This window comes from Orcinus orca, chromosome 17 (genome assembly GCF_937001465.1).
Source record: "Orcinus orca chromosome 17, mOrcOrc1.1, whole genome shotgun sequence".
Classification (NCBI taxonomy): Eukaryota; Metazoa; Chordata; class Mammalia; order Artiodactyla; family Delphinidae; genus Orcinus; species Orcinus orca.
This window is the reverse complement of record NC_064575.1, coordinates 10,061,207-10,084,783: the sequence shown is the minus strand read 5'-3', so window position 1 is coordinate 10,084,783 and position 23,577 is coordinate 10,061,207. Positions and strand designations below refer to the sequence as shown.

Below are 23,577 nucleotides of genomic sequence, written 5' to 3'. Positions count from 1 at the left end.
TGTAAAGACCCTGTCTCCAAATAAGGCCACATTATAGAACACTGACTGAATCAAGGGAGAATAAAATCCCAACAGCAAGTTCACAGGGTGCCTGTTAAGCTCAGAGCTAATCTTCTCTTCTCTGGAGACTCTGAATGATGTTTTAGAATTTTTTTCAGTAGGTAACTCCAGTTCTGATATCAATTCCCATGTGCGGTTTTCCAACACCACCAAGCAATTCTCCAACATCAGCTGGAGGTCCTACAGTTCAACTCCTATTCTGACACATTCTGACACTATCTACCTGGAGGTAGTATCAGATCCCACAAGTTAAGGGCTCAATCCCACAGGAAAGTCCCCCACTTTAGATGCCAATCGCAAGTCCATGTTGTTAACTATAAATAGGAAATCCCCATGACCCCCTTCTTGGGGTTAATTAATTTGCTATAGCAGCTCACAGAACTCAGAGAAACATTTACTTACTAGATGACCAGTTTATTATAAAAGGATATAACTCAGGAACAGCCAGATGGAATAGATAAGTAAGGCAAGGTATGGGGAGTGGACGCAGAGCTTCCAAGCTCTCTGAACAAGCCACTCTCCCCAAATCTTCACCAGCCCAGAAGCTCTTAAATCCCTGTCTTTTGGGGTTTTTGCAGTGGCTTCATTACATAGGCACGATTGATTAAATCATTGGCCACCAGTACTTGAACTCAATGTCCAGCCCCTCCACTCTCTGGAGGTGGGACTGAAAGTTCTAACCCTCTCATCACAATGTTGGCTTCATTGGCAATCATCCCCCATCCTTAGGTTTCCTGGGGCTTTCCAAAAGTCACCAGCATAACAAAAGACACTTTTCTGCCCTCCTTAGGAAATTTCAAGGGTTTGGGGGCCAGGAATGGGGACTAAAAGCAAATACATATTCCTTATTATAAATCACAGTACCACAATAACATAGTCACATGGTTCAAAATTAAAAAGTGAAAAGCTTCCTTCCTGTCTCTCCCCTAGTCATCCAGTTCCCCTCTCCATGGGTACCTCTGTCATTCTTTTATTTTGTATCCTTCCAAAGATATGTTAGGCTTATATAAGTATTTATAAGAAAATGTGAATATGTATTTCCCTCCTTTATAATACAAGAGGTGGCATGTTATAAACACAGTTTTGTGCCTTATTTTTCCCTAAATAAAATATTTCAAGTTCTCTCCATACCAATATACAAACAACTTCCTTATTCTTGTTTATAGCTGAATTATATTCCATTTTCTGGATATAATTTATCTAATCAGTCCTCAGTTGATGAGCACTTAGTTTCCTTCTACTTTTCTAGTAGAAAATATTCTGTCATGAGGATGCCTGTGTGTTATTTGAATGTGATCAAGTTTATCCATAGGATAAATTCCTAATAGCAGAATTACTAGGTCAAAAGATGGTGAGCTTTTAATTTTGATGGACGTTGCCAAATTGCATTCTGTATGGGTTTCAGCAAATTGAACCTACACAGTCCAAGTGTAAGTTGGACCCCTTAAATCATGTAAGATTTTTCTCCAATCTTATTTCAGCCTTAAAGATAGCTTGAAAAAAAAGGGAAACTTTAATCTAATTCTTAAATTATTTAAATAAACTTGAATTTAATGAGAATTAAATAAATAAAATCATAAAGCAAATTTGTTCAGCATAGATAACATTCCAAATATTGACTTTTTCCTTCCCTCTGGTGTATATTAAGTTACATGTAGCCAGCCAATTTCCTTTTGGTGTTATTATAAAAAGATAAACAAATCCTTAAGTAAAATTTTAAAAAGGACTCCATGAAGGAGTCATTTAAATTAGGATTAAATTTGTGAATTTTGATATGGAATAAAAGTATATTTTGTTGTTTGTTTTTTTCTGACAGTCTATATAAAACATTATATTGTAAAATAAGTAATGTTGAGAAAAAAGACAGGGAGAGAATTACTTAACAGTGCACTTTATCCTACTCATATGAAAGTAAGAACTTTGTTGTAACTTTGACTCCTTATGAAAGAAAAACGATTTCAGGGAGCACATTTCTATGACCAGAGTCAGAAGTGAAAGATTAACCACAGAAGCAGAATCAGTGTCCTGTGACTGAGGATGAGACAAGGAGGACTGATATTTGGAGTGTCCGGGAGAAAAGACGCATTGATGCTTAAAGGAAGAGTTTTGCAATATCTAATAACGTGATTTTTTTTATCTGGAGTGATGTAAAGAACCCCTTAGCACCCAACCAACTTTGTTTTCCTTGGACAATATTTAAAAGGAAGTGGATTTTGCTCGATTTGACCCAGGTGGGTGAAAGGGAAGAGAACAAATAACCAGAAATTATATTAGCTAAGACTTGTGGGCTCCTGCCTGTAGACTTGTATGGAAAAGTTATTTTTTAAAAATAGGCTTAAAAAAAAAAAAGTAAGATACTAGGCTAAGCACAAATTCCAAACAAATAAGGTCAGTAGGTCTCTGTGAACCTTATTCACTAAAATTTGACCGGATCAACCTTCTGAATCAGCTCTTTTTGAAAAAAGTATTTAAAACTCTATCTAGGCTTGGAAGCCTGGCCTGATGAGCAACACACAACAGCATAAAGCACACGGGGGTGAGCTTATCCACTGACTTATTGCCTGTCTTTGGCCAAGTCATTCACTGACTATAATTCTGGCCACTTGCAGAATCAACACAAAGGAACCCTACATTCTTTTCATCTCAGGGAGGATTTTACAGAGCTAGGCCTTAAAATTAGTTTAAGTTAGTCTAAAATTCTCGGCACAAGTTTCTGACCATATGATCATATATTTACTGACAGGATGCACTTAACTTTGTCCATTTTGTGTGAGAGTATGTGGAACCTGTTTGTGGATACAATGTATTTTAGTATATTTAAATTCATGATTTTTTTTTCCTGATAAATTGATAGGTTACTGTGAATAAAAAACTAATTTCTTCTTCTTCAACAAAATCTCAGCCTCAAGATCAAAAGAATTCCTCTCTGTTAAAAATGATTCCATTTAAACATCATTCATTAACTCCATGGAATTGATAGAGTTTAACACTTTGTTTGCTACTCAGGTCACATTCTTTTTTTCATGGAAGAGCAAAAACAATGAATGCATATTCACACTTAACTTTCAGCTTCAGGCTAAAATGTATTATGCACTGTAGTTTGGTTTTTAAAAATAATCACCTTGTCACAGTTCAATGGCAAAGTGAAGTCAACTCTGTCAACAGAGACAATTTGCGGGGAAAAAACAGTCTTCACCCCCTTGAGTATCATTTCATTTGAATGCTCCTGATTTTCTACCTGCTGCTTTTTTGGGAATGCTCCATGGGACAGTATAATGAACTCTAAAATCCCACACACGGAAACCTCATCCTTGCTGGCAGCACAGAGCTGACAGGTACGGATGTTCTCATACGTTGTCCCTATTTGAACACTATATTGTATGTACATAAAGTGCATGTCTAGAAGGTTCCTTTTAAACTCCACAGGCACAGAAAAAACCTGGATCCCCATATGTCTACCAATGTATTGCATGAATATATTAACACCATCACATCACCAACTGCTTTCATTGTTTTCCTGTAAATGGAATCATAGGCAGGATATACATCACTTTCGATGTATTTTTCAACATATCCCAGAAGAAAGCAAAAGTGTTTGTTAGAAAATGCTTAGGTGGAAAAGTAAAAGTAGTAGACATAATCTATGATAGCAGATATCGGCAATTGAATGCAGCTGACAATTTTTTTGATAGGGAGGGGAGATGGGGTTGTAGAGGAGGTTTGGATTCTATTATTTTAAAACTTATTCTCCAAGAAAGGCCAGAACGCTTTCCACAGTTTTGTGTTGATTCTGTTTTTTTGCGGTACGCGGGCCTCTCACTGTTGCGGCCTCTCCCGTTGCGGAGCACAGGCTCCGGATGCGCAGGCTCAGTGGCCATGGCTCACGGGCCCAGCCGCTCCGCGGCATGTGGGATCTTCCCGGACCGGGGCACGAACCCGTGTGCCCTGCATCGGCAGGCGGCCTCTCAACCACTGCGCCACCAGGGAAGCACTGTGTTGATTCCTTAGAGGCCAGGTACTTTTCAATTGACCTCTGTCTAAAGCAGATGAAAAGTAAATGAAGATTATTTCTTAAGAAAATCAAGATGTGTTTAATGGCTAGAGTGGTTCGGCTTTCCTGCCTTTCATTATTATTGTTTTTATTTTAATAGAGATCAAAACCTTTGAAGAATTGATACTACTCTGGCATATTTTCAGATATTGCATAGCAAATAAGTAAGTAAATCAATGAATGAATGCGTGAAGGCAGATAAGGGAATCCTAAGGTCCTACAAATGACAGAAAAAGATTATTCCTCATAGGAGGATTGATACAATTAATATACGTTTTTCTTTAATATTGTATTTTTTTGCCCTGGTCTGGGTACCCTGTGACAGTTGCTTAAGCTCTCAGAGTCTGGGGTGACCATGACCACAGGAATAATGTTGTCCAATTCCCATCTTCTGATAATGATGTTCTGAGGTCATATGAGATTTATAGAGACTTTGAGGTCCTTAGGAGAAAAGCTTAACACGAATTCAAGTGGCAGTCACTGCCAAGAATACATTCCACCCAAGAAAATTTTTGGTTTGTTACTCTTAAGTTTCAGGAGAACAAGTTAAGAAAAACTCATATTATGAGAGCAGGCAAAAGCCAGCAGTAGTTCAAAATGGTTGATCCAAGAAAGAAATTGAATTGAGCTGTGGTTAATGAGCAGAGTAAGGCTAACTTCAGTGAATTTCATACAGGTCAAAGGCAGCTTTGTAGACAAAAGTCCCAAGCTGTCTGTGTTCTGCAGCTCACCATGAATTTTTTGTTGCAGAATCCCATACATGTGGACCTACATTTCTAGGAGATTGTAATAAAAGCCACCAAAGCAAGTGTGGGCACCTCTGCAAATTAGTAAGTGTATCTATAGATAGCTCCATAAATGCCAAATAAATACACATGTGACAGACATATGTAGTTTGTGATTATCTTAAATTCCATTTTACAAACTGATAAACTTTCTGGACAGAGTGAGAAAGAAAGATACGCAGGTAGTACAATATTGTCAATGTGAGAAGGGTTAATGAACTAAGAGTATTTCTGTCATGGTTCAAAATGGCCAACAGTTACACATCTTTTAACAAAATCCAGTTAGGTGGTCAATTATAGACTTGGCTCATTTTTTCATATCATGTCTCCTTTTTCTTCTAAGATGGTTTATTAGCAGGACAAACTTCTTGTGGTCATTGAGAACAAAGGAAGTGAAGGTTGTATCTCATTATGTGCCTTGAGTCTCCGTGCCCTTCCACCCCCTCGACTTTGCTCATGAAGCACCTTGGATGTACCTCCGTCACGGCACTGACAACACTGATTGAGATTGTGTGTTTACAGCCCTTCTCCTAGAGGACAAGGGTTTCCTTCTCGCTATCACTAGTGTCTGGGGATTAAGTCACTTTTACAGAATAGGACTGAATGTTGTCCATGTGCTCAAAGAAATAGCGCTAAGCAGGTGTTCTTAAAAGGAAGGTCATGCAACTTTAGTCACAGCTTAGGAGAGCAGGCATAGACATCACTAAACTATTAGGGTAACTATGGTCTGCATTAATAAATACAGATCAATGAAAGGTAATGGTACAGCTGGACTGGTAAGGCCACATTTGGAGTAATGTGTCTATTTCTCAGTAATGCGTTTTGGAAGGTCTTTAGTGTACAATGTAATTGGAGAAAGGTTTAAGGAAACTGGAAAAGTTCAAGCTAGAGAAGCCTTTTGGGGGCATTACCTTTCTTTTGATTTTGTCAGTTTCTTATGAAGCAAGATTATATTTGTTTTTTGTGACTCCAGAGGAAAGAATTAAATGAATAATGATAGATAAAGCACACATTTAGCTGTATATTAAAAAAAATATATTTTTCATTGTTTTAGCATTATAAATAAAAATAAGTACATAATTCTATCTACCATTACCATTTTATAAATGTAATAATGTTTTCACAATAAAATAGAGTAGACATAGTCTCATAATAGAGGATAGTCTGTTAATATTAATAAATGTAACTTTAAGAAAAACCCAGAACATCATTCTTATTTCTCTCAATTTCTCATAAGCCAATAAAAACATAGTGAATTGTCCCTGATGTAAGGCCTACTTTGGGGAGCCATTGGCCTCAGTTACATTCCTCTTTTCCTCTCTGAGTCTTTAATTCCATGAATTCAATAAAAGGCAAAGGACAAATGTTGGTAGTGATTTTAAATCAAAGGTTTAAATCAAATATTTTTTTAAGTCTAAGATTTAAAAATTAGAGTGTGAAAGCATTTTTAATCCCTTATTAATGGCTAAACAAAACATTAATCCCTCAAGAACTGGAAGAGAAAGGTAGGGTTGAAACATTTTTCTCACTTGCTTTAAAGCCCTCTAAGATGCATCCAGATATTTCTTCTCTTCGCATTAGGCTCAAACTAGATGTTGGTGCAAATTGGTTAGTAAAATGGACTTTTCTGCTTTCTCATTTTCTCTCCATTCTTTGGATGAGCCGACTGGTTTAAAATATCAAGAACTGTAATGATAGGCCATAATTTGTATGTGAGCATTAGCAAACTCTAAATAAATGGTCCTAAGAATTGAAGAATTTAGTCAGCATTTTTCAAACGTCCCATAGCTTTTTTCAGCTTAAAGAAGGGTGAAGCTACACAGAGATTTAATATCTTCTTCCACTGGAAAGTAGCCACCTTTCTATCCAATTGTAACTAAAGAAAATGTATTTAATTTGTTATTTCAATTTACAGAAGTGCATCTATAGCCTAAACCTCAGTGTAATACAGAGTATATATTTCATTTCAGTAAAGAAAGACTGAACTGAATCAATATTTGAAGGACCTGGAACTGTATGGAGGTCAACAGACTCTGGATCAGTCGAACTACCTAGCATATCTGAGTGTGTGTGTGTGTGTGTGTGTGTGTGTGTGTGAGTGAATGCCTGAGTATGTGTACGTTACTCATTGCCCTGCATTTTTTTTTTTTTTTTTTTTTTTTTTTTTTTTGCGGTACGCGGGCCTCTCACTGTTGCGGCCTCTCCCATTGCGGAGCACAGGCTCCGGACGCGCAGGCTCAGCGGCCATGGCTCACGGGCCCAGCCGCTCCGCGGCATGTGAGATCTTCCCGGACCGGGGCACGAACCCGTGTCTCTTGCATCGGCAGGCGGACTCCCAACCGCTGTGCCACCAGGGAAGCCCTGTCCTGCATGTTTTAAAGTGATACACCTAGGGGTGTTATTATCTGAGTGCACAAAAGTGCCTGTGAAATCTGATACATCACTAACCCTAGTCCTCACCTCCATCATCTCACAGGTAGTTAGCCGGCTCTTTGAAGTGGAATCATTCATTTCAGGGTGTTACTCTTCACTTTCTGGAATGAACAATTCTTACATTTAAAACAATTAGTTTCAATCTGGTTTGCAGGCTGAAGTGGTTTATTGGAACGTTGTAAATAAAGTTTTATGTTTCTTTAAAACCTTCCCTTAGAAGAGGCCGTACTACTGAAAAGAACTCTTTTTCCATGAAGTTTCAGGAATTTGAATAGCAGCTATATCACTCAATACCGTTGTTTAAACATCTCCAAAACCTGGGTTTCTGTTATCCACTAGTCTGTTTATTTTGTTTTTTGTTCCCTGTCCTCCAAGTTCTTCTCAAAACCTTTTGTATTCTCAGCAGTTTTTTTCTTTTTTAGACTCAGAATCAGAGTTGTACCACAGCACTCAGGAGGACAGTGAAAGTATCTCACTGGAGTTCAGGGACATGATCAAAGTTGTCTCCATAAAAGTCAGTGAAAAGCACGAGGTAGTCCAGAGGAAGTTTCCATGCCTCCTTCGTGGCCTGGCCCTGCAGCTTTGCGATAGTCATCCAGAATAGGATTAGCAAAAATGAAACTGTCTCCAACTGAAGGGTGTATACACTTACTTTCACCTTTTGTTAAAACTCATTACTTCTGATATTTGCTGAGATGTAGCCAAGCTGTTTGAAATGCTAACCAAAATAATGTGCCAAATCCTTACTAACTAAAAAGTCCCCCAGACACAGTCACATCCAGAATCAGATTCTACTGCAAAGTCATTTCTAGAGATTTATTTGGAACTAAAAAAAGGAATATTCTAATAACATATTACTAAAATTATCATTTAAAGCTAATATTTCCCTTTCGAGAGTACTCTGGAATTCTGGACACTTTAGCTGATCGATGTCATTTTCTCTTCAGTTTAGGGAATTTTCTGAGATTTGAGGCACAAGTTCTGAGAGCAGATGCTAGTTCATGTTTTCAAGGCAGAAATTTTGATATTTCAGGATAATTTGTTTTTAATCCCTAATCACTTCCATGCTCATTTGATCTTAGACTCTAAATAGACTCTAGCTCAATCAATGAGCCTTAGACCATAAGAACAAGCGGAATATTCAATCTGCAAAGACAGAGAGGAATGGAGAGACTGATGAAGAGGTTATGAGGGGTTCATTTATCAGCAGAGAAGGAGAAGAATGAGGCACTGTCTGAGGAAGGTACTAGATAACTACCATTGAGGGGCTAGCAGAAGGACTCTTGAAATATTCTAGATGTATTTTGTTCTTGTACACAAAATAAGACTCTCTATGACAGAGTCACTTCCATGGCCTTCACTTGCACATAAAAATTGAAATTCCAAAGGCATTTTCCCTTATTTCTATTATTTCTAAATTATAATCTGATATGCTAGGAAAGAAATTAAAATACAACTATCTAATTTTAATTAATGTACTCATTCAACAAATATCTAACTTTTCTCTCTCCCAAAGATTATCTTTTCATATATGGGAATATTTAAGTGGATTATAATTTTTTTCTTTTACCTATAGAATGATTACCAATGGTTGTTCATTTCTTTGGAGTTGTGAATCAATTTGAAAAGCCCAACAAAATGTTTAGCCCCTATCCTAGATAAAAGGTCAAACACACATACAATTTCAGAAACAATTTTATGGGCTTCACAAAATGCTTCAAGTTCATCCATGAATGCTTAAGAGGCCCTAGATTAGAATAAGATAAAATTGTAGCTTAGGTGACAGCTTACTATGACTGAAAGAGTTTTTGTTGGTGCCTTGGAAGTAAAAAATAGCTGATAAGGTCCTCAGTCCTGGTTGTAATCTTTAAAAATGACGTAATTTATGGGCCTGTAATGAATGTTCAGGATTTTTGGAGTTTCACCAACTTCAATTTTAAAGTGAAACTTTTTCATTGCTATCCTTTGCTGCATTTATATGAGAAGTGAGAATAATTACCAGTGTGCTTTCCAAATGGAATCCAAGTTAATTTCTATTAGTGGCAGGATGTGCAATATCATATGTAAACAAAAAAGACTACCTAATTAAAAGATTTCTGAAGGAGATTTCAATTTTCTAAATGTTGGTGCTCATACTAAATAATATGTCTCAATCGAGCCAGCTTACATCATTGCCAAGTTTCTGTCATTTGGCAGGTTGTTCCAGCATTTAAATTCACATATTCAATGAAAAGAGCTTTGCAGAAAATGACATTTTTCTGAATGAGCAGTCTTACCTGCCATCCATGTATGAAACAAACTATTGCCCCACCCCAGTTATCACTGGACAGCCATTCAGCCAGTCATTAAATACTGACTCAATGCTTACTACGTGCTAGACATTCAAGTACGGTGTACAATGTTTGTTTTAAAGGGCTGTGACCTACTGGAGGGGCAACTAGGATTTAGTGTGATGAATGTTATTATGGAGAAATATGGAATCAAATTTAGTCCCTCATTCAGGCTTGGGTATTAGGGAAGATTTATTGATCCCATTCGTGTCTAAATGTAAACATAAAGATGAGTAGAACATAGTATGAGCAAAGGCAAAGGTATTTGGGAAAATGAGGATGGGAATGGAAAAGTTGCTCTGGGACCTAAGAGGAAGATATAATAGGCACAGAGTACAGAGAGCTAAGGATTTTGATCCCAAGAACAATGTGAAACTAGTGCAGAATTTTAAGCAGAAAGACACGCACTATTTGGAAGTTTAGAAACAACACTCTGGCTGCAATAGAAAATAGAAAGTTAGATGCCAGTGAAAAATTGTAGGTGAAAGATATGGGTGACTCTAGTAAAGGCAACAAATGTACAAGAGTGGAGTATTGAATAATTTGTCAGAATTAACAGTTGAATGATTTTGGAGAGAGAGCAAAGAGTAAAAAGTGATTCCCTCTTTTCTGTCTTATGTAAGTCAGTAAATAGCAGAACAATTTACAATGAGTGACGTGCTAAAAGAAGAAGGTTTTGGGAGAAAAAAAGGTGAGCTCAGTTTGAAGTATGTTGAGTTGTAGTTGAATATGGAAAATCTAGGTAGAGATGCCCAGTTAGTAGTTAAATATTTGGATTTGATGTTGTAAGTAAGACCTAAGCTATAAATATAGGTATGGGTGTTATTCATGCACACAGACCAATGAAATGATAAAAGACAATGAGATTAACCAGGAAGGATGGCAAGAGAGAGGGGTGGAAAGAGAGAGAGAAGGGGGAGAGAGAGAGAGGTGAGAGACAGAAAAAGAGGGAGAAATTTAGAGGGAAAAAATGACGGGAATGGAAGGGAAGGGAAAAGAGGGATGAAATGCAGATTCAAAGACAGAATTCTATAGAAACCATTCCTATAGGGGATGGTGGAAAAAATAAATCAAAAAAAGAAGGCTTAGAAGAAGCAGCCAGAAAATAAATAAAAACCCAGTTGTCCAGATGCCATGAAAAATGAGTGTTTCAAGAAGGCAAGAATTACCAACAGAGCTATATCCTATAGAGTTGTCACATCCCAATTAAAATAAGCATTAAAAGAAATCACTGAATTTATCGATGAATGTCATGAATGTGCCCGACAAACATGAGCTTTTGAGAACAATCCTAATGAAGGTGAATGCAGAAGCAGAAGCATTGTGGATTGAGAAATGCAGTGAAGGAAACTGTGAATGGAAACTGCTCTCCAAGTGATTGGCTGTTAAGTGGGAGGCAGACAATACCAGAAAAATGTTCACTTAAAAGAATATCTTCCATCATTTGCTCAAAAGAGTTGTATTTTATCATATATGTAAAGCAAATTGATAGCAACGGTGTTATTATTGCAAAATTATAGTCCCAAATATAGGCCTGAGATTTATTAGGCCTTGTGTATTATATTTTCCTTTCCTCGTTAGGAAAATCAGGAAGTTTACAATCCCTGTGAATACGATTTGGCTTTTATCTTCATGTGTAATGTCAAATTGGGTACAAGAGTCAGAGACAGATAAAAGGGAGAAGAGAAACCCAAGCATATTTCTCTTGGGTGTCGATCAGCTGAGGTCCTCCCTAAAGGATAAAGGTAAGCATATTAAAATGAGAGTGCCTGCTGTATTTTAATTATTATTTCACAATGTGGGATCACTGGCTGGAAGGCCTGGCCAACTGAGCATAAGCCCTTGAAACAGTCAAAAGGCTCAGGGTAAGAAAGTGAGTTCAAGTGTGACAAAATCTCCCTGTCCCATTGGGTTCCAGTGATCAGAACCATGGTAGGTTAGAGCAGCCGACCACGATAAAGGTCAGCAGAATCTGGGTTCTTATGTATTTCTGCAGCATCCACGATTAGTTTATGCAGAAAAGTACATAGTAAATTTACACAGCACAAAAATTCTGATCATCGTGGTCTTTAATGTTTGTTAGTAAAATGATGGACTGAATTCTGCACCCAATACTGACCTCATGCTGTAAATGTGTAAGTTGATGAGCTAAGAAATTTGTCAAACTCATGGTGATTATTTTTCAGCTTATAGCAATTTTAATTCATTGGTCACCTCATTGAGTGTCCCATACCATGCTATGACAGAAAAAAACTATTTAAGATAATTAGGTAAAAATTCTTTGATCATTTGCATTCAAATAAGGGAAGTGATCTAAAATATTTTGAAACCTCTTTTCAATATAATTAATTGAATTAGTATCTAAATCATATTCTCTTGCGCTTTTTGTTTCACAAAATCATCTAACGTATATCATTATAGTGGCATTTGTTATCTCTTTTTTATAGCTAGGGTTTTTTTGTGGGTTTGTGTGTGTGTGTGTGTGTGTCTGTGTATCTGTGTGTGTAAGTATATGGGCTGAAGCTGTGGTAGAAGGTTTAAGAGCTTGGGATCTGGAATCAGACAATCAGTTCTGCTATGGACTAGCTGGGTAGTCTTGAGTGAATTACTACATCCCTCTGTGCCTCAGTTTCCTCATCTGTAAAAAGATGATAGGAATGGTACTTATTGCCTTGAGATGTTGTGAGAATGAAATGAGATAACTCAAACCTTGATATAGTAAGCATTCAAGAAGTGTTAGCTCCTTTTGGCCTTTGATGATTTCTCATCCTGAAAAGTTGAAAGACTCAAGGAAGAACTGGTTGGTTAGACTTGAGTTGTTAGTTAGGAACCAATGGTTGGACAAGAACTGAAAATATCTCAAAATCCAGACCTTCCGGCTCTTTTCCTGCAAATAACAGAAGTACAAATGCTGTAATGTCTACAGCAAAAACACTAACATTGTGGGTCAGTGGAGGACTCCAGTCTCAGGTTTTCAACTAAACTTGATGAAGAAAAACCTGGCCCGCTCCTCCCTAATTAAATAAAGCTCGCAGTGGATTTATCTGGCGACCGATGCCTTAGGTACAGACATAGGAACCTTCCTTAGGGACCAAGAAGCACCTAGTTATAAATAATATTAAAAGCAAAACAGGGCTTCCCTGGTGGCGCAGTGGTTGAGAGTCCGCTTGCCGATGCAGGGGACATGGGTTTGAGCCCCGGTCCGGGAAGATCCCACATGCCGCAGAGTGACTGGGCCCGTGAGCCATGGCTGCTGAGCCTGCACGTCCGGAGCCTGTGCTCCACAACGGGAGAGGCCACAACAGTGAGAAGCCCACGTACTGCAAAAAACAAAACAAAACAAAATTGGGGATTGTATGAATTTAGAAATACAAATAAATAAGAAAGATTTAAATTACCATAGGAGAATAAAATTTCATCACAAAGTGATCCTTACTACTAATATTCTGGTATAAAGTGTGTGTATGTGCAAATTTACATTTACAAAAATAAGATCACATGGGTCATATCTTATAATCTACTTTTATTTCGCTAAATAATATAGTCATTTTTCCTGGATATTTATACTCCATGGAATATTTATGCAGCATCCTTATAAATAGTTGCCTATGTTTGTTTAAAGCATACATCATAATTTATTTAACCACCCTATTATTGAATATCTGGCTTGTTTCTATACTTTTGTTACTATAAATAGCACTGTGATGAACATCTGGGCCTACTAAATGTTAGTGTGTGTGTATGTATGTGTGTATTTGTATACACACACACGTTTACACACACATATTTCAGGTTCTCTTACGTAAAGATGTTCTCTACTCTCTTTCTCTCTCTCAAATGTTAAATATTTTCATTGCATCATACCTTAAAGGTAATATAAAAGAAGATGAAGCTAGAAATAAAAATGAGTTATATGAAATAATAGCATTTAGGGGAATTCCCTGGTTGTCCAGTGGTTAGGACTCCACTATCACTGCCTAGGTTCAATCCCTGGCCAGGGAACAAAGGTCCTGCCAGCCACCCAGCACATCCAAAAAAAAAAAAAAAAAAATTACAGCATTTACACATTTTTTAGACAGTTGCTAAAAGGAATATTGAAACATTACTTTAAAGGCCCACTTTGAGCACACAGTAAGAGCCAATACAAGACCCAGGTAACAATTTTATGTACAGATGCCACATATACAGGCCATATCTATGCATATACACATGTGTGTGTGCGTGCGTGCGTGTGTGCGTGCGTGTGTGTGCGTGTGTGTGTGCGTGCGTGTGTGTGTGCATGTGCGTGTGTGTGTGTATGCGCGCGCGTGCACTGCTCCCTTGGGAGGAAGTGATCACGTTCGATGGCTGGTGGCCCAGCTTGGAGACTGCCTCCTGTCCATCCCGCCCCAGAAGCCAGAGCGACTTCAGCTTCATTTTCAGAAGAATGTGGGCGGTGCCACGTTCCGCCCAAGCTGGGCAGAGTCTGGGTGTCCATGTGCAATTTCACAGGTGTCTCTGACCTTGAGTATTCCATCTGAGTGCCATATCTCACCTATTCAGTGTACCTCTGTCGCATGGCTGGCTCGTTAATCCACAGAGTCCTGAGGCCGTGAGCGCAGTTGGGAAACTGAGTTACACCCAGCCGGCAGAGATGGTCACCACCTGCAGGCAGTCCAGCGACAACAACCTCGTGACAGAAAGCCCGGTGTCAGAGCAGTCCGTGGACATGACAGCGGCCAGCTGACCGCCACGGTCTGTGTGAGCTAGCGGCAGCTGCCAGCGAAAGCAGACTTCGCATCTTTTCCCAAAACAACCATTTTAATACCATGATTAAACACGGGAGTCACGTGCACCTACTTGTCACCAACCAGGGCTTTCTTTGGGAGGAGCAAGTGCGGTGGGAGAGCACGAATGATGTGGATGAAGACAGCTGCTTCTGATGACCCCTAAGTCATCCCCTGCGGAAGGGCCGCGGAGCAGAAGGTGGGATGGCTCCCTAGAAAATAGCATCAGGTGGACCAGGATTACCTGATCGCCTTGTCCCTGCAGCTGCAGCAGTAGCCACCAAGCACACTGGGTCTCAACGACTTGGCACTGGCCCGGCAACTTCAGCGAGAGAAGTACCAAGAGCAACAAGTGGTCCAGCCTGTAGCAACGCAGGACCTAACGCTGCGGGCGTAGTGGGGGAGGAGCCACCTCTGGACCTGCAGCTGGAGAGCCAGAGCTGCAGCTAGAGTCACCTGTAGCCCCACCCAGTGCTAAGCTTCCTCTTTCAAAGGCTGTGGCTAGTTTGCTTGCTTCCCCAGCTCAACTCCTGAGATGCGTTCCTCCTGAAAGAACAATGAAAGAATCTCTACATAATCTGATACTAACTTCGTCATGGCTTCGATTGAAGGAGATGTAAAAATTGGCAATTTTGAATTTCATTATTATGAAGTTTGGTTACTCTTCCTAGATCCTGTTGGTTATATTTTAGTATTGAATGTTAAAAACAATTTCAATAGTAATAGTGGTAATGACTGTCTATAAAAACGTTCAAAATTTAATCAGTTTCAACAAAAGTGTTCACAAAGATACACTTGAGACTATCATCAACAAAATTTCAGAGACCAGATACTTGTGTGTGTGTGTGTGTGTGTGTGTGTGTGTGTGTGTTTTAATCCATGAGAAGATTTAGTCTGGTCTGCCTGACATAAGGGTGATAGGTTTCTATTTCTTAGTCTAATTAACACCTTTAATCTTTTTTTAATGGTTAGGCACTCTCTCTTTGGTTTTGAGGCATGCTAAAGATAAAAGCACGGGAGGCTGGAGGTTAATCCTTCCTGTTCTTTATTTCTTAATTTCTGCCATGGGGACTCCCTTTCCATCATGCCTATTTATTCAGGAACCCTGACAATATGCTTTCAGTAAGAGATGGTTTAGAACTACCACCCAGTATTACTATATATTAAATTATAGGGGCTGTAATTAATAACTGCTAAATGAACACAACTCCAATTTCTTATATATCTTTTTTATTATTGTGCCTAAGAAAGTAATCAAATTAATGCTTTTAGAATTAATATTGAACCTAAGTAGCACTATTCCTAGAATAATTCTAGCATTACAAAAATGGTAAACAACCCCAGATTTTGTTAATCAAGGATGTTACAGATGAATACAAGTTTATTGATGATGATTTGCTTCTTCTCACTCATATAAAGAATATTGAATTTCCTATGGTATCAATAGTAGAGTACATTAAACTTTGGCATTCAAAAATCACAGAGATTTGAGTTTTCATCTTAGAACTAAGAATTTTTTAATGTCCTAATATGTCTTACATAAGATAAAATGTTGTAACCATTTGCCCCAGTAGCAATTTTATTTTAGAATTTTGGAAAATATACTGAAATTTTACGTGTAAAAATGGACTCTCGTTCAGAATTGCCCATTTGGAATTTTCAGCAAACTACAGGTTTGTAAGTGTTTTGAAATGAATAGATTTGTATGACTTGAGATTTCAGCTCAGACTAATATATTTTAATACATTAAATATTAAATATGTAAACATATATATATCTTCAACCAATTTTGTTTTAATTGAGTCAACATGCCATATCTTCAGCATTGTAACTGAGGAGGAACTTGTCATAACTCTCCCAGGAAAAAGAGATGATTATTGTTCATTCTACCTTTTTTGAAGTATTTTTTCTGACTGTACAAGTTCTATATGCTCATTGAACATAGATTAGGAAAAAGTAAAACCCCTGCTGTCAAACAGCTCAAGACACAATGAATAATTCAAGGAAGTATATGCAGGGACCAAACTATTGGTAGAAAAACAGAACTACCATTGGGTTTCAGACGAAATGGGGAACTGGTCTTGGAGATGTATCCTGAAGAAGGCTGGGCGCAGAGAGCTGGAATGAATAGAGAGGACATTCTGGGTAAAGGGGTCGCATGAAGAGAAAAGGAGAGACATGCCTGGGTAAAGAGACTGTTGATCATGGTAGGGAGACTGTAAAGCTTGGCAAAATTATGAAAAGAATAAGTACTAGGCAAAGAATTTTAGACATCAGTTTGTAGGTCATATAAAAAAATATGGGGGGGGAGACATGACTGGAAATGAAACTTTTAAAAGATTAACATTGCAGTAGTCTCTTTGGTGGCTTTGCTTACAGAGGTACTAAAGGTGAGGGATCAGTTATGATGTTATCAAAACTACACAGTTTATAAAATGGGAATAGTTTGAATTAGGGTGAGACATAAATATGGATTAACATGATTTGGGATGGGTGGTATGGAAGTTAGAAGTATCAAAATGACTGAGATTTTGACCCTAAAGGATGAGAAGAATGGAAGCGTTCACAGAATAAAAAACAGATAATGAATTAAAAGACACAACCAGGGCTTCCCTGGTGGCACAGTGATTGAGAATCCACCTGCCGATGCAGGGGACGTGGGTTCGTGCCCCGGTCCGGGAAGACCCACATGCCGCGGAGCGGCTGGGCCCGTGAGCCATGGCCGCTGAGCCTGCGCGTCCGGAGCCTGTGCTCCGCAACGGGAGAGGCCACAGTGGTGAGGGGCCCGCGTACCACACACAAAAAATAATAAATAAATAAAAGACACAACCACAAAAACTAACTAAAAAGCATTGTCTCCCCTGCCCCACCCCAATGCCATTAGAAGCTGGAACCCACCGCTCTCCCTCTTCACTGGCTCCTTAACTATGTCAACTCATAACTTGACAATGAGGCTGACAGTCCCATTTGCCCTAAGAGGCCAAATAGCATTCACTGTCATTGCAAATAACAGCATTTCCTCAGTGAAGGTTGAACTAAATTACTTTAACAAGGCTAAATTAAAAATCAAACATGTTGATGCATTTAATGTGAGGCACAGAGGACACAAAAGATCATCAAAAATGAGTGGCAATATTGATTGTCATAAACTACTCTTCATGAAGTAAAATACATTCAGTGCTGACCCCTTGAAATTCAGTTACCCTGTTCCTTGTATATTTACTCACAGGTTTTATAATTTAGGAGAATTATTTCTCTTTTGCCATATTTCATCTTTAATGTGTTATCTTAACCTTTCCTTCCTCACCACAGTCTATTTTTCTCCTAAATGAAGATAATGGTGATAATAATAATTCCATCTTAAGTTTAGAATTTTATGAAAGTTTCATTCTTTTATGTTACATGTGTGAAGTAGATAAAACATCTAATTATACTTACTTCACAGAAAAAAATCTTACGGATTTTAAATATGTTCTGACAGATAACTTGGATATCGTGAGGCAACAAAATTTTTATTGCCTTTGCTCAACATTTACTGTATTTTCATCCATTTCCTAAAGGAAGTATGAGCCATACCTGTGGCCTTACTATTTCAGAAAAGTTTTCATTCTCTAAAACAGTACCAGATGGTATTTTAATTTGGTTGTGTTATAAAATGTTGGAAAACACCATGGGATTATCTGACATTTGTTGAGATTTCATCTTTAGAGCAGAATTTAATTTAGATTAAATTCTTACAACTCATATCTAAGAAAATTTGAGATGAGGTTAAAAACATTCTTGCAGAAATACTGGACATTAATACGATGATTCATTATAGAAAATTTGGTGATTTTCTTTCACCAATTTAGAGGAAAAACATATTTTGCAATATTTATTCTTCATCTTCATGGACAGTTCCACCAGCTCCTGGAATATCATGTGACTGTCATAAGGCCCTACATAGAAGAATTTTAGAAAATTTTCATTTACAGTGTCAAATACACCGTGGAATATATTGCTCCTGGAGTTAAATATAAACAAGTACAACTTGGTTTTTGTAAATTTATGATTGATCCACTCATATTAGCGTATTACAAGAAACTAGAAATATTTTTGGAATAAATGCATAAGCCCCTTATCTGTTTAATTAACATTAAGTGTGGTAAACATGCTTTTCTGCCTAATATCTGTTATCAGAATTGCAGTACTGGGTAGAATATGTCATGGATATGAAGCAGATTAATAGTTTTTATTTTTTTCTTACTGTACATTTAGAATGTAATTCAGCCTAGACATAAAACATTACATAAGTTATATCCCCATTCTTCAACCTAATACCCCAATAAATCCATAATTGTGTCTCCAGACGTTTCTGCAAACCCTACAACAAATACATCTTCATGTATTTATACCCCACCCTCTATCCTCAGCCTATCCGTTTCTCTCCCCAAGTTTTCTCTCTAACACATGGGTTTGATTATTGTCCGCCTGTGCTTCAGAGCTGCGCCTATAGAACAAAACGCCTTCAGGTTATATTCAAAGCCCTTCAAAATCTGACTCTGGCAAACATTTCATTCTCTCAATGAATATTAAACCTTTGCCTCATGCTAGAACCTCTGTGGCAGCAAGGGTTCCTGGGGGGAAGGGAGAAGACATAGCCTGTGCCCTCATGTAGCTCACGGGGAACAGGAAATTACAACCCAGTGTGGTCAGTGCATTGCACTTGTGCATATGTAAAGATGAACTCAGACTGGAAGCCTTAGGGAGGTTTCCCAGAGGAAGTGCTGGTTGAGATTTGTTTGATGGCTAGAAATTCATCAGAGAGAAAAGAGGTAAAGGGTCTTCTGGAAAAGAAAAATGACTTTCACAAAACCTCAGATGCATTACTGATCTGAGAAAGGCAAGCAGAGTTCCCTGACATTGGTGCGTAGGTTCCATGAGAGCCTTGGAGAGAGGGGATGTCAGAGCCGATTACAAGTAGCTTTCTGTGCAAAGGGATGTGGTCTTTATCAACAGATAGGAGGAGAAAACATTAAAGAAAACATAGGAGGAGAAAACATGCATGAAAGATTACCTGTAGGGAATAGCCCAACGGGGAATATGCAAAATAAAATGAGGACCGGTGCAAAGGAGAGCAGGTAGTTGAGTTAGAAGCCAGTGGCCCATAGGATATGAAGGTAGGCAGACCAGTGAGATGTATTAAAAGCAGAATTGTCATAATTTCATGACAGGGTGGATAGAGGAGTGAGGGAAAAGGAGGAATGCAAGATGGCCTCTGTGTTTCCACCTTGCACAGATGGGTCAATGCTGGTTTGAGATTCCAAGAGAGAGAACGCAGAACAAGGAGAAAATCTGGTCAAGCAGGGCAGAGAAGAGATTAAAAAGTTAGTTTTGTCCCTACTGAATCTAAAGTCCCTTTCGGAATCTGAGTAGCAGTGTCCCATAGGCAATTGGGTAGACATGCCTCTATATCATGGGGTTATTCCAAGCTTAGTTATTGCTCTGGGAATTATTGGGATACAGCTGATACTGAAAGTTGTTATAGCCAAACGGGCATAAAAAGTAGCCAGTGATATTCAGAAGTCTATATTCAAGACAATTATTTTACCAGTTCAGATTTATAGGCAAATTTAGTGTAACCCTGTATCTGCTCCTAATTTTCTCTTTTTTTCTCATCTTTGTAGCCTCAGTGAATCTGCTCACCTTATCTTTTAAACAAATTCTCTACTAGTAAAGAAATATATATTACTGTTACTACATGATGCATCAATGAGGTTTATAGCTATTGGGTAAAAATTATTTATAATAGGGTATCATAATAATTTTATAAGTGATTGTATGTTTTTTCTCTTGTTTAATTAATTAGGCACCCATCCCCTGATTGCCTTTTCCATTTGAGTTGCAGTGCACTTTGAAGGTGTACTAATTTTACAAAACTTATCATACCTTCAATACATTGTGTCCCTCAGTTTTTCAGTACCTAAAGTGAAAAACTTATGTCTAAGGCATACACTTTTTATTTGGATAATGTGTCTGAATTATTGTATGTATTTATTGTTACTATAGATTTATTCTTTTCTTTTTTAATTCCCCTTAACTCTCACAGCCACATACCAATCTCTATTTGAGCAAATTGTGCAATTACTTTAGTTATTTTATTTTAGTGTCCTAAATCATCCACAATATTAAAAAAGAAAACAATTCCAAGGGATTAAGTCAAAACTAGTAAAAAAGAGATGACTGTATAGCAAATTCTAGTTCATAAAATCTAAAACTGTGGTGAATTGCTCTGAGGACATAGAAAGATTTTTAAATTGCACTGGCATTTAATGGAAGAACAAAAAAAAATCAACATTTTTCTGAAGGTAAAGGAAAAATCTGATAAAAATCCTAATGTTTTGCAGAAAAACAATGTCATAAAAAATAACATTATAAAAATGATATCCAAATACTAGGAACCAAAAACAAGATATATAACTGTGGCTAGAGGAAACCACACTGTTTCATTTTCTAAAACCATCCAATAAACTAGACAAATAAGGAAACAATTCAATGATTTCTACATGTGTCAATATTATTTCAACCATGAGTCAAATATTGCTCCAGTGCTACACACTTAAAGTTACTGTCTTTTTTTTTTTTTTTTTTTTTCCTGCGGTACGCGGGCCTCTCACTGCTGCAGCCTCTCCCGTTGCGGAGCACAGGCTCCAGACGTGCAGGCCCAGACGCCATGGCTCACGGGCCCAGCCGCTCCGCGGCACGTGGGATCTTCCCGGACCGGGGCACAAACCCGTGTCCCCTGTAACGGCAGGCAGACTCTCAACCACTGCGCCACCAGGGAAGCCCAAGTAACTGTCTTTTAATTCTTCCTGAAGACCTACAGAAAATGTATCCATTTGGGTGGATGTCACTCTCAAGACAATCTTGGTTGTTGTGGGACTTCCTCTTACTGTGATTGATTTGCCCATTATAAAGGGCAAATGAACTCAGAGTTGCCCCTAAACTCACAGTTAACCAGTTTTCCCCCAGCTTTATTGAGATATAATTGACATATAACATTGTGTAAGTTTAAGGTGTACAACATGTTGATTGAAATCAGTCTTGTTGGGAGTATTTAATAGGCAAACAACATAAATCAGAGCTTTTGTTTTTTTGAATTGGTTCACCAGCACACCACTGTTTCCTTGCAATGTGCTAAGTGCCTTCCATGTACAACTTAAACTCATGATCGCCCCTAGGTAATGCATGTGCTCGTCATTTGTAGATGGCATACATTTATTCTGAAGAAAGCTCTAGTCAAAATTAAAGTCATAGAGGTGGGATTAGTGGAAGGAAATGTCTTGAGGATATTAGTATTCAAGTTGGCCTTGCTGTGTTGGCAGTGAGAAGAATGGAATTTCCAGACAAGTGAAAAAGGATTATTCAAATCTGTGATGTGAGAAAAGCAGAGAATCATAGTAAGATTGCTGCATGGGGGTATTGGTTTCCTATCACAGTTATGACAAATCGCCCTAAAGTTAGTGGCTTAAAACAACACAAATTTATTATCCTCTGGATGTCAGAGTAATAAATGGGCCAGTGGGGTTGCATTCCTTAAGGCTTTAGGGGGACAATCCTTTTCCTTGCCACTTCTAGTTTCTAGAGGCTGCCCACATTCCTTAGACTGTGGTCCACATCACTCTTCCTTTGTTGCATCTTTTCTTGGGATTGTAAGTCTCCTGTTTCCCTGTTTCACTTAGCTTGTGATTACATTGGACCCAACAGGATAATCCTAGATAATCTCTCCATCTCCAGGACTTTAATTTAATCACATCTGCACAGTCTCTTTAGCCATGTTAAGCAACATATTTAAAGGTTGGAGGAATTAGGATATAGCTAGGATATGGGCTTCTTTGAGAGGCTGTTCTGCCTAACACAATGGGTAACATAGCCCGGTTGATGATGGGCCTTAAATGGATGAATGAAGAGATTAGAGAATTACTGATAGTGGGCAAGGGAGTGATTTAATGAAAATAGTATTTTAATAAAAATCTATTGCAACAGATGGCTCATAGAAACTGGAAACAGCTTCTATAGTAGATTATTGTCATAACCTACATAGGAGTGATTAGAGCATGCACTAGGAGATGGCATGCTAGCTAGGTATGGTGAGACTTTGACATGGACAGATACAAGGAAGTACTTGATTTTAATAATATAGCTGTGTTTTCAAGACAATTTACACTGGATACATTAGCCCATTTAAGGTATACAATACAATACTTTTTAGTATAGTCACAGAGATTTGCAACCATTACTAAACTTAATTTTAGAATATTTTCATCCCTCCTAAGAAATAGACAAACAACACCTGTACTTTTTAGTAGTAACTTCTCATTTCTCCTCAATACCTCAACCCTATTAGCCACTGCCCTCTCTCTATCTCCAGATTTGTGTATTCTGGACATTTCACATAAATGGGGATTATATAACATTTCACATAAATGGCTTTTTGTGACTGACTTCCTTCACTTAATATGAGGTTTTCAATGTTCATCCATCCTGTAGCATGAATCAGTATTTCAGTCACTTTTACTGCCAAATAATATTCTATTGTATGGGTATGCCACATTTATTTATCTATTCATCAGTTGGTAGACATTTAGATTGTTTCCACTTTTTGGCTGTCATGAATAATTGGGACTTCATAATGTTATGAACATTTGTGTACAAGTTTTTGCTGGACATATGTTTTCATTTTTCTTGGTACATACCTAGGAGTTGAAATGCTAAGTCATATGGTAACTCTATGTTTAGAGAAACATTTTCAGGAACTGCTAGCCTGTTTCCCAAAGTTGAATGCACCATTATACATTCCAACCAGCAGTGTATGAGGGTTCCAATATTCACCCTTGCCAATATCTGCTACAATCTGCCTTTAAAAAAAATTTAGCCATCTTGGTGTGTATGAAGTGGTATCTCACTGTGACCTTGATCTGTATTTATCTACTGACTAACAGTGTTGAACAATTTTTATTGTGTTTATTGGTCATTTGTATATCTTCTTTGGAAAAATATCTATTCAGATCCTTTGCCCATTTTGAAATTGTATCTTTTTATTATTGAATTATAAATATAGTCATATAAGTCATATAGAATTATGACTTATAACATTATACCAGAACATATAA

The 23,577-nt window shown here is 37.9% G+C and overlaps 1 pseudogene; it reads left to right on the top strand.

The window, feature by feature from the left end:
* The first annotated feature begins 13,956 nt into the window (after nt 1–13,956).
* LOC101288487 (ubiquitin carboxyl-terminal hydrolase MINDY-1-like) lies at nt 13,957–14,822 on the top strand (annotated as a pseudogene).
* Nucleotides 14,823–23,577: the final 8,755 nt, after the last annotated feature.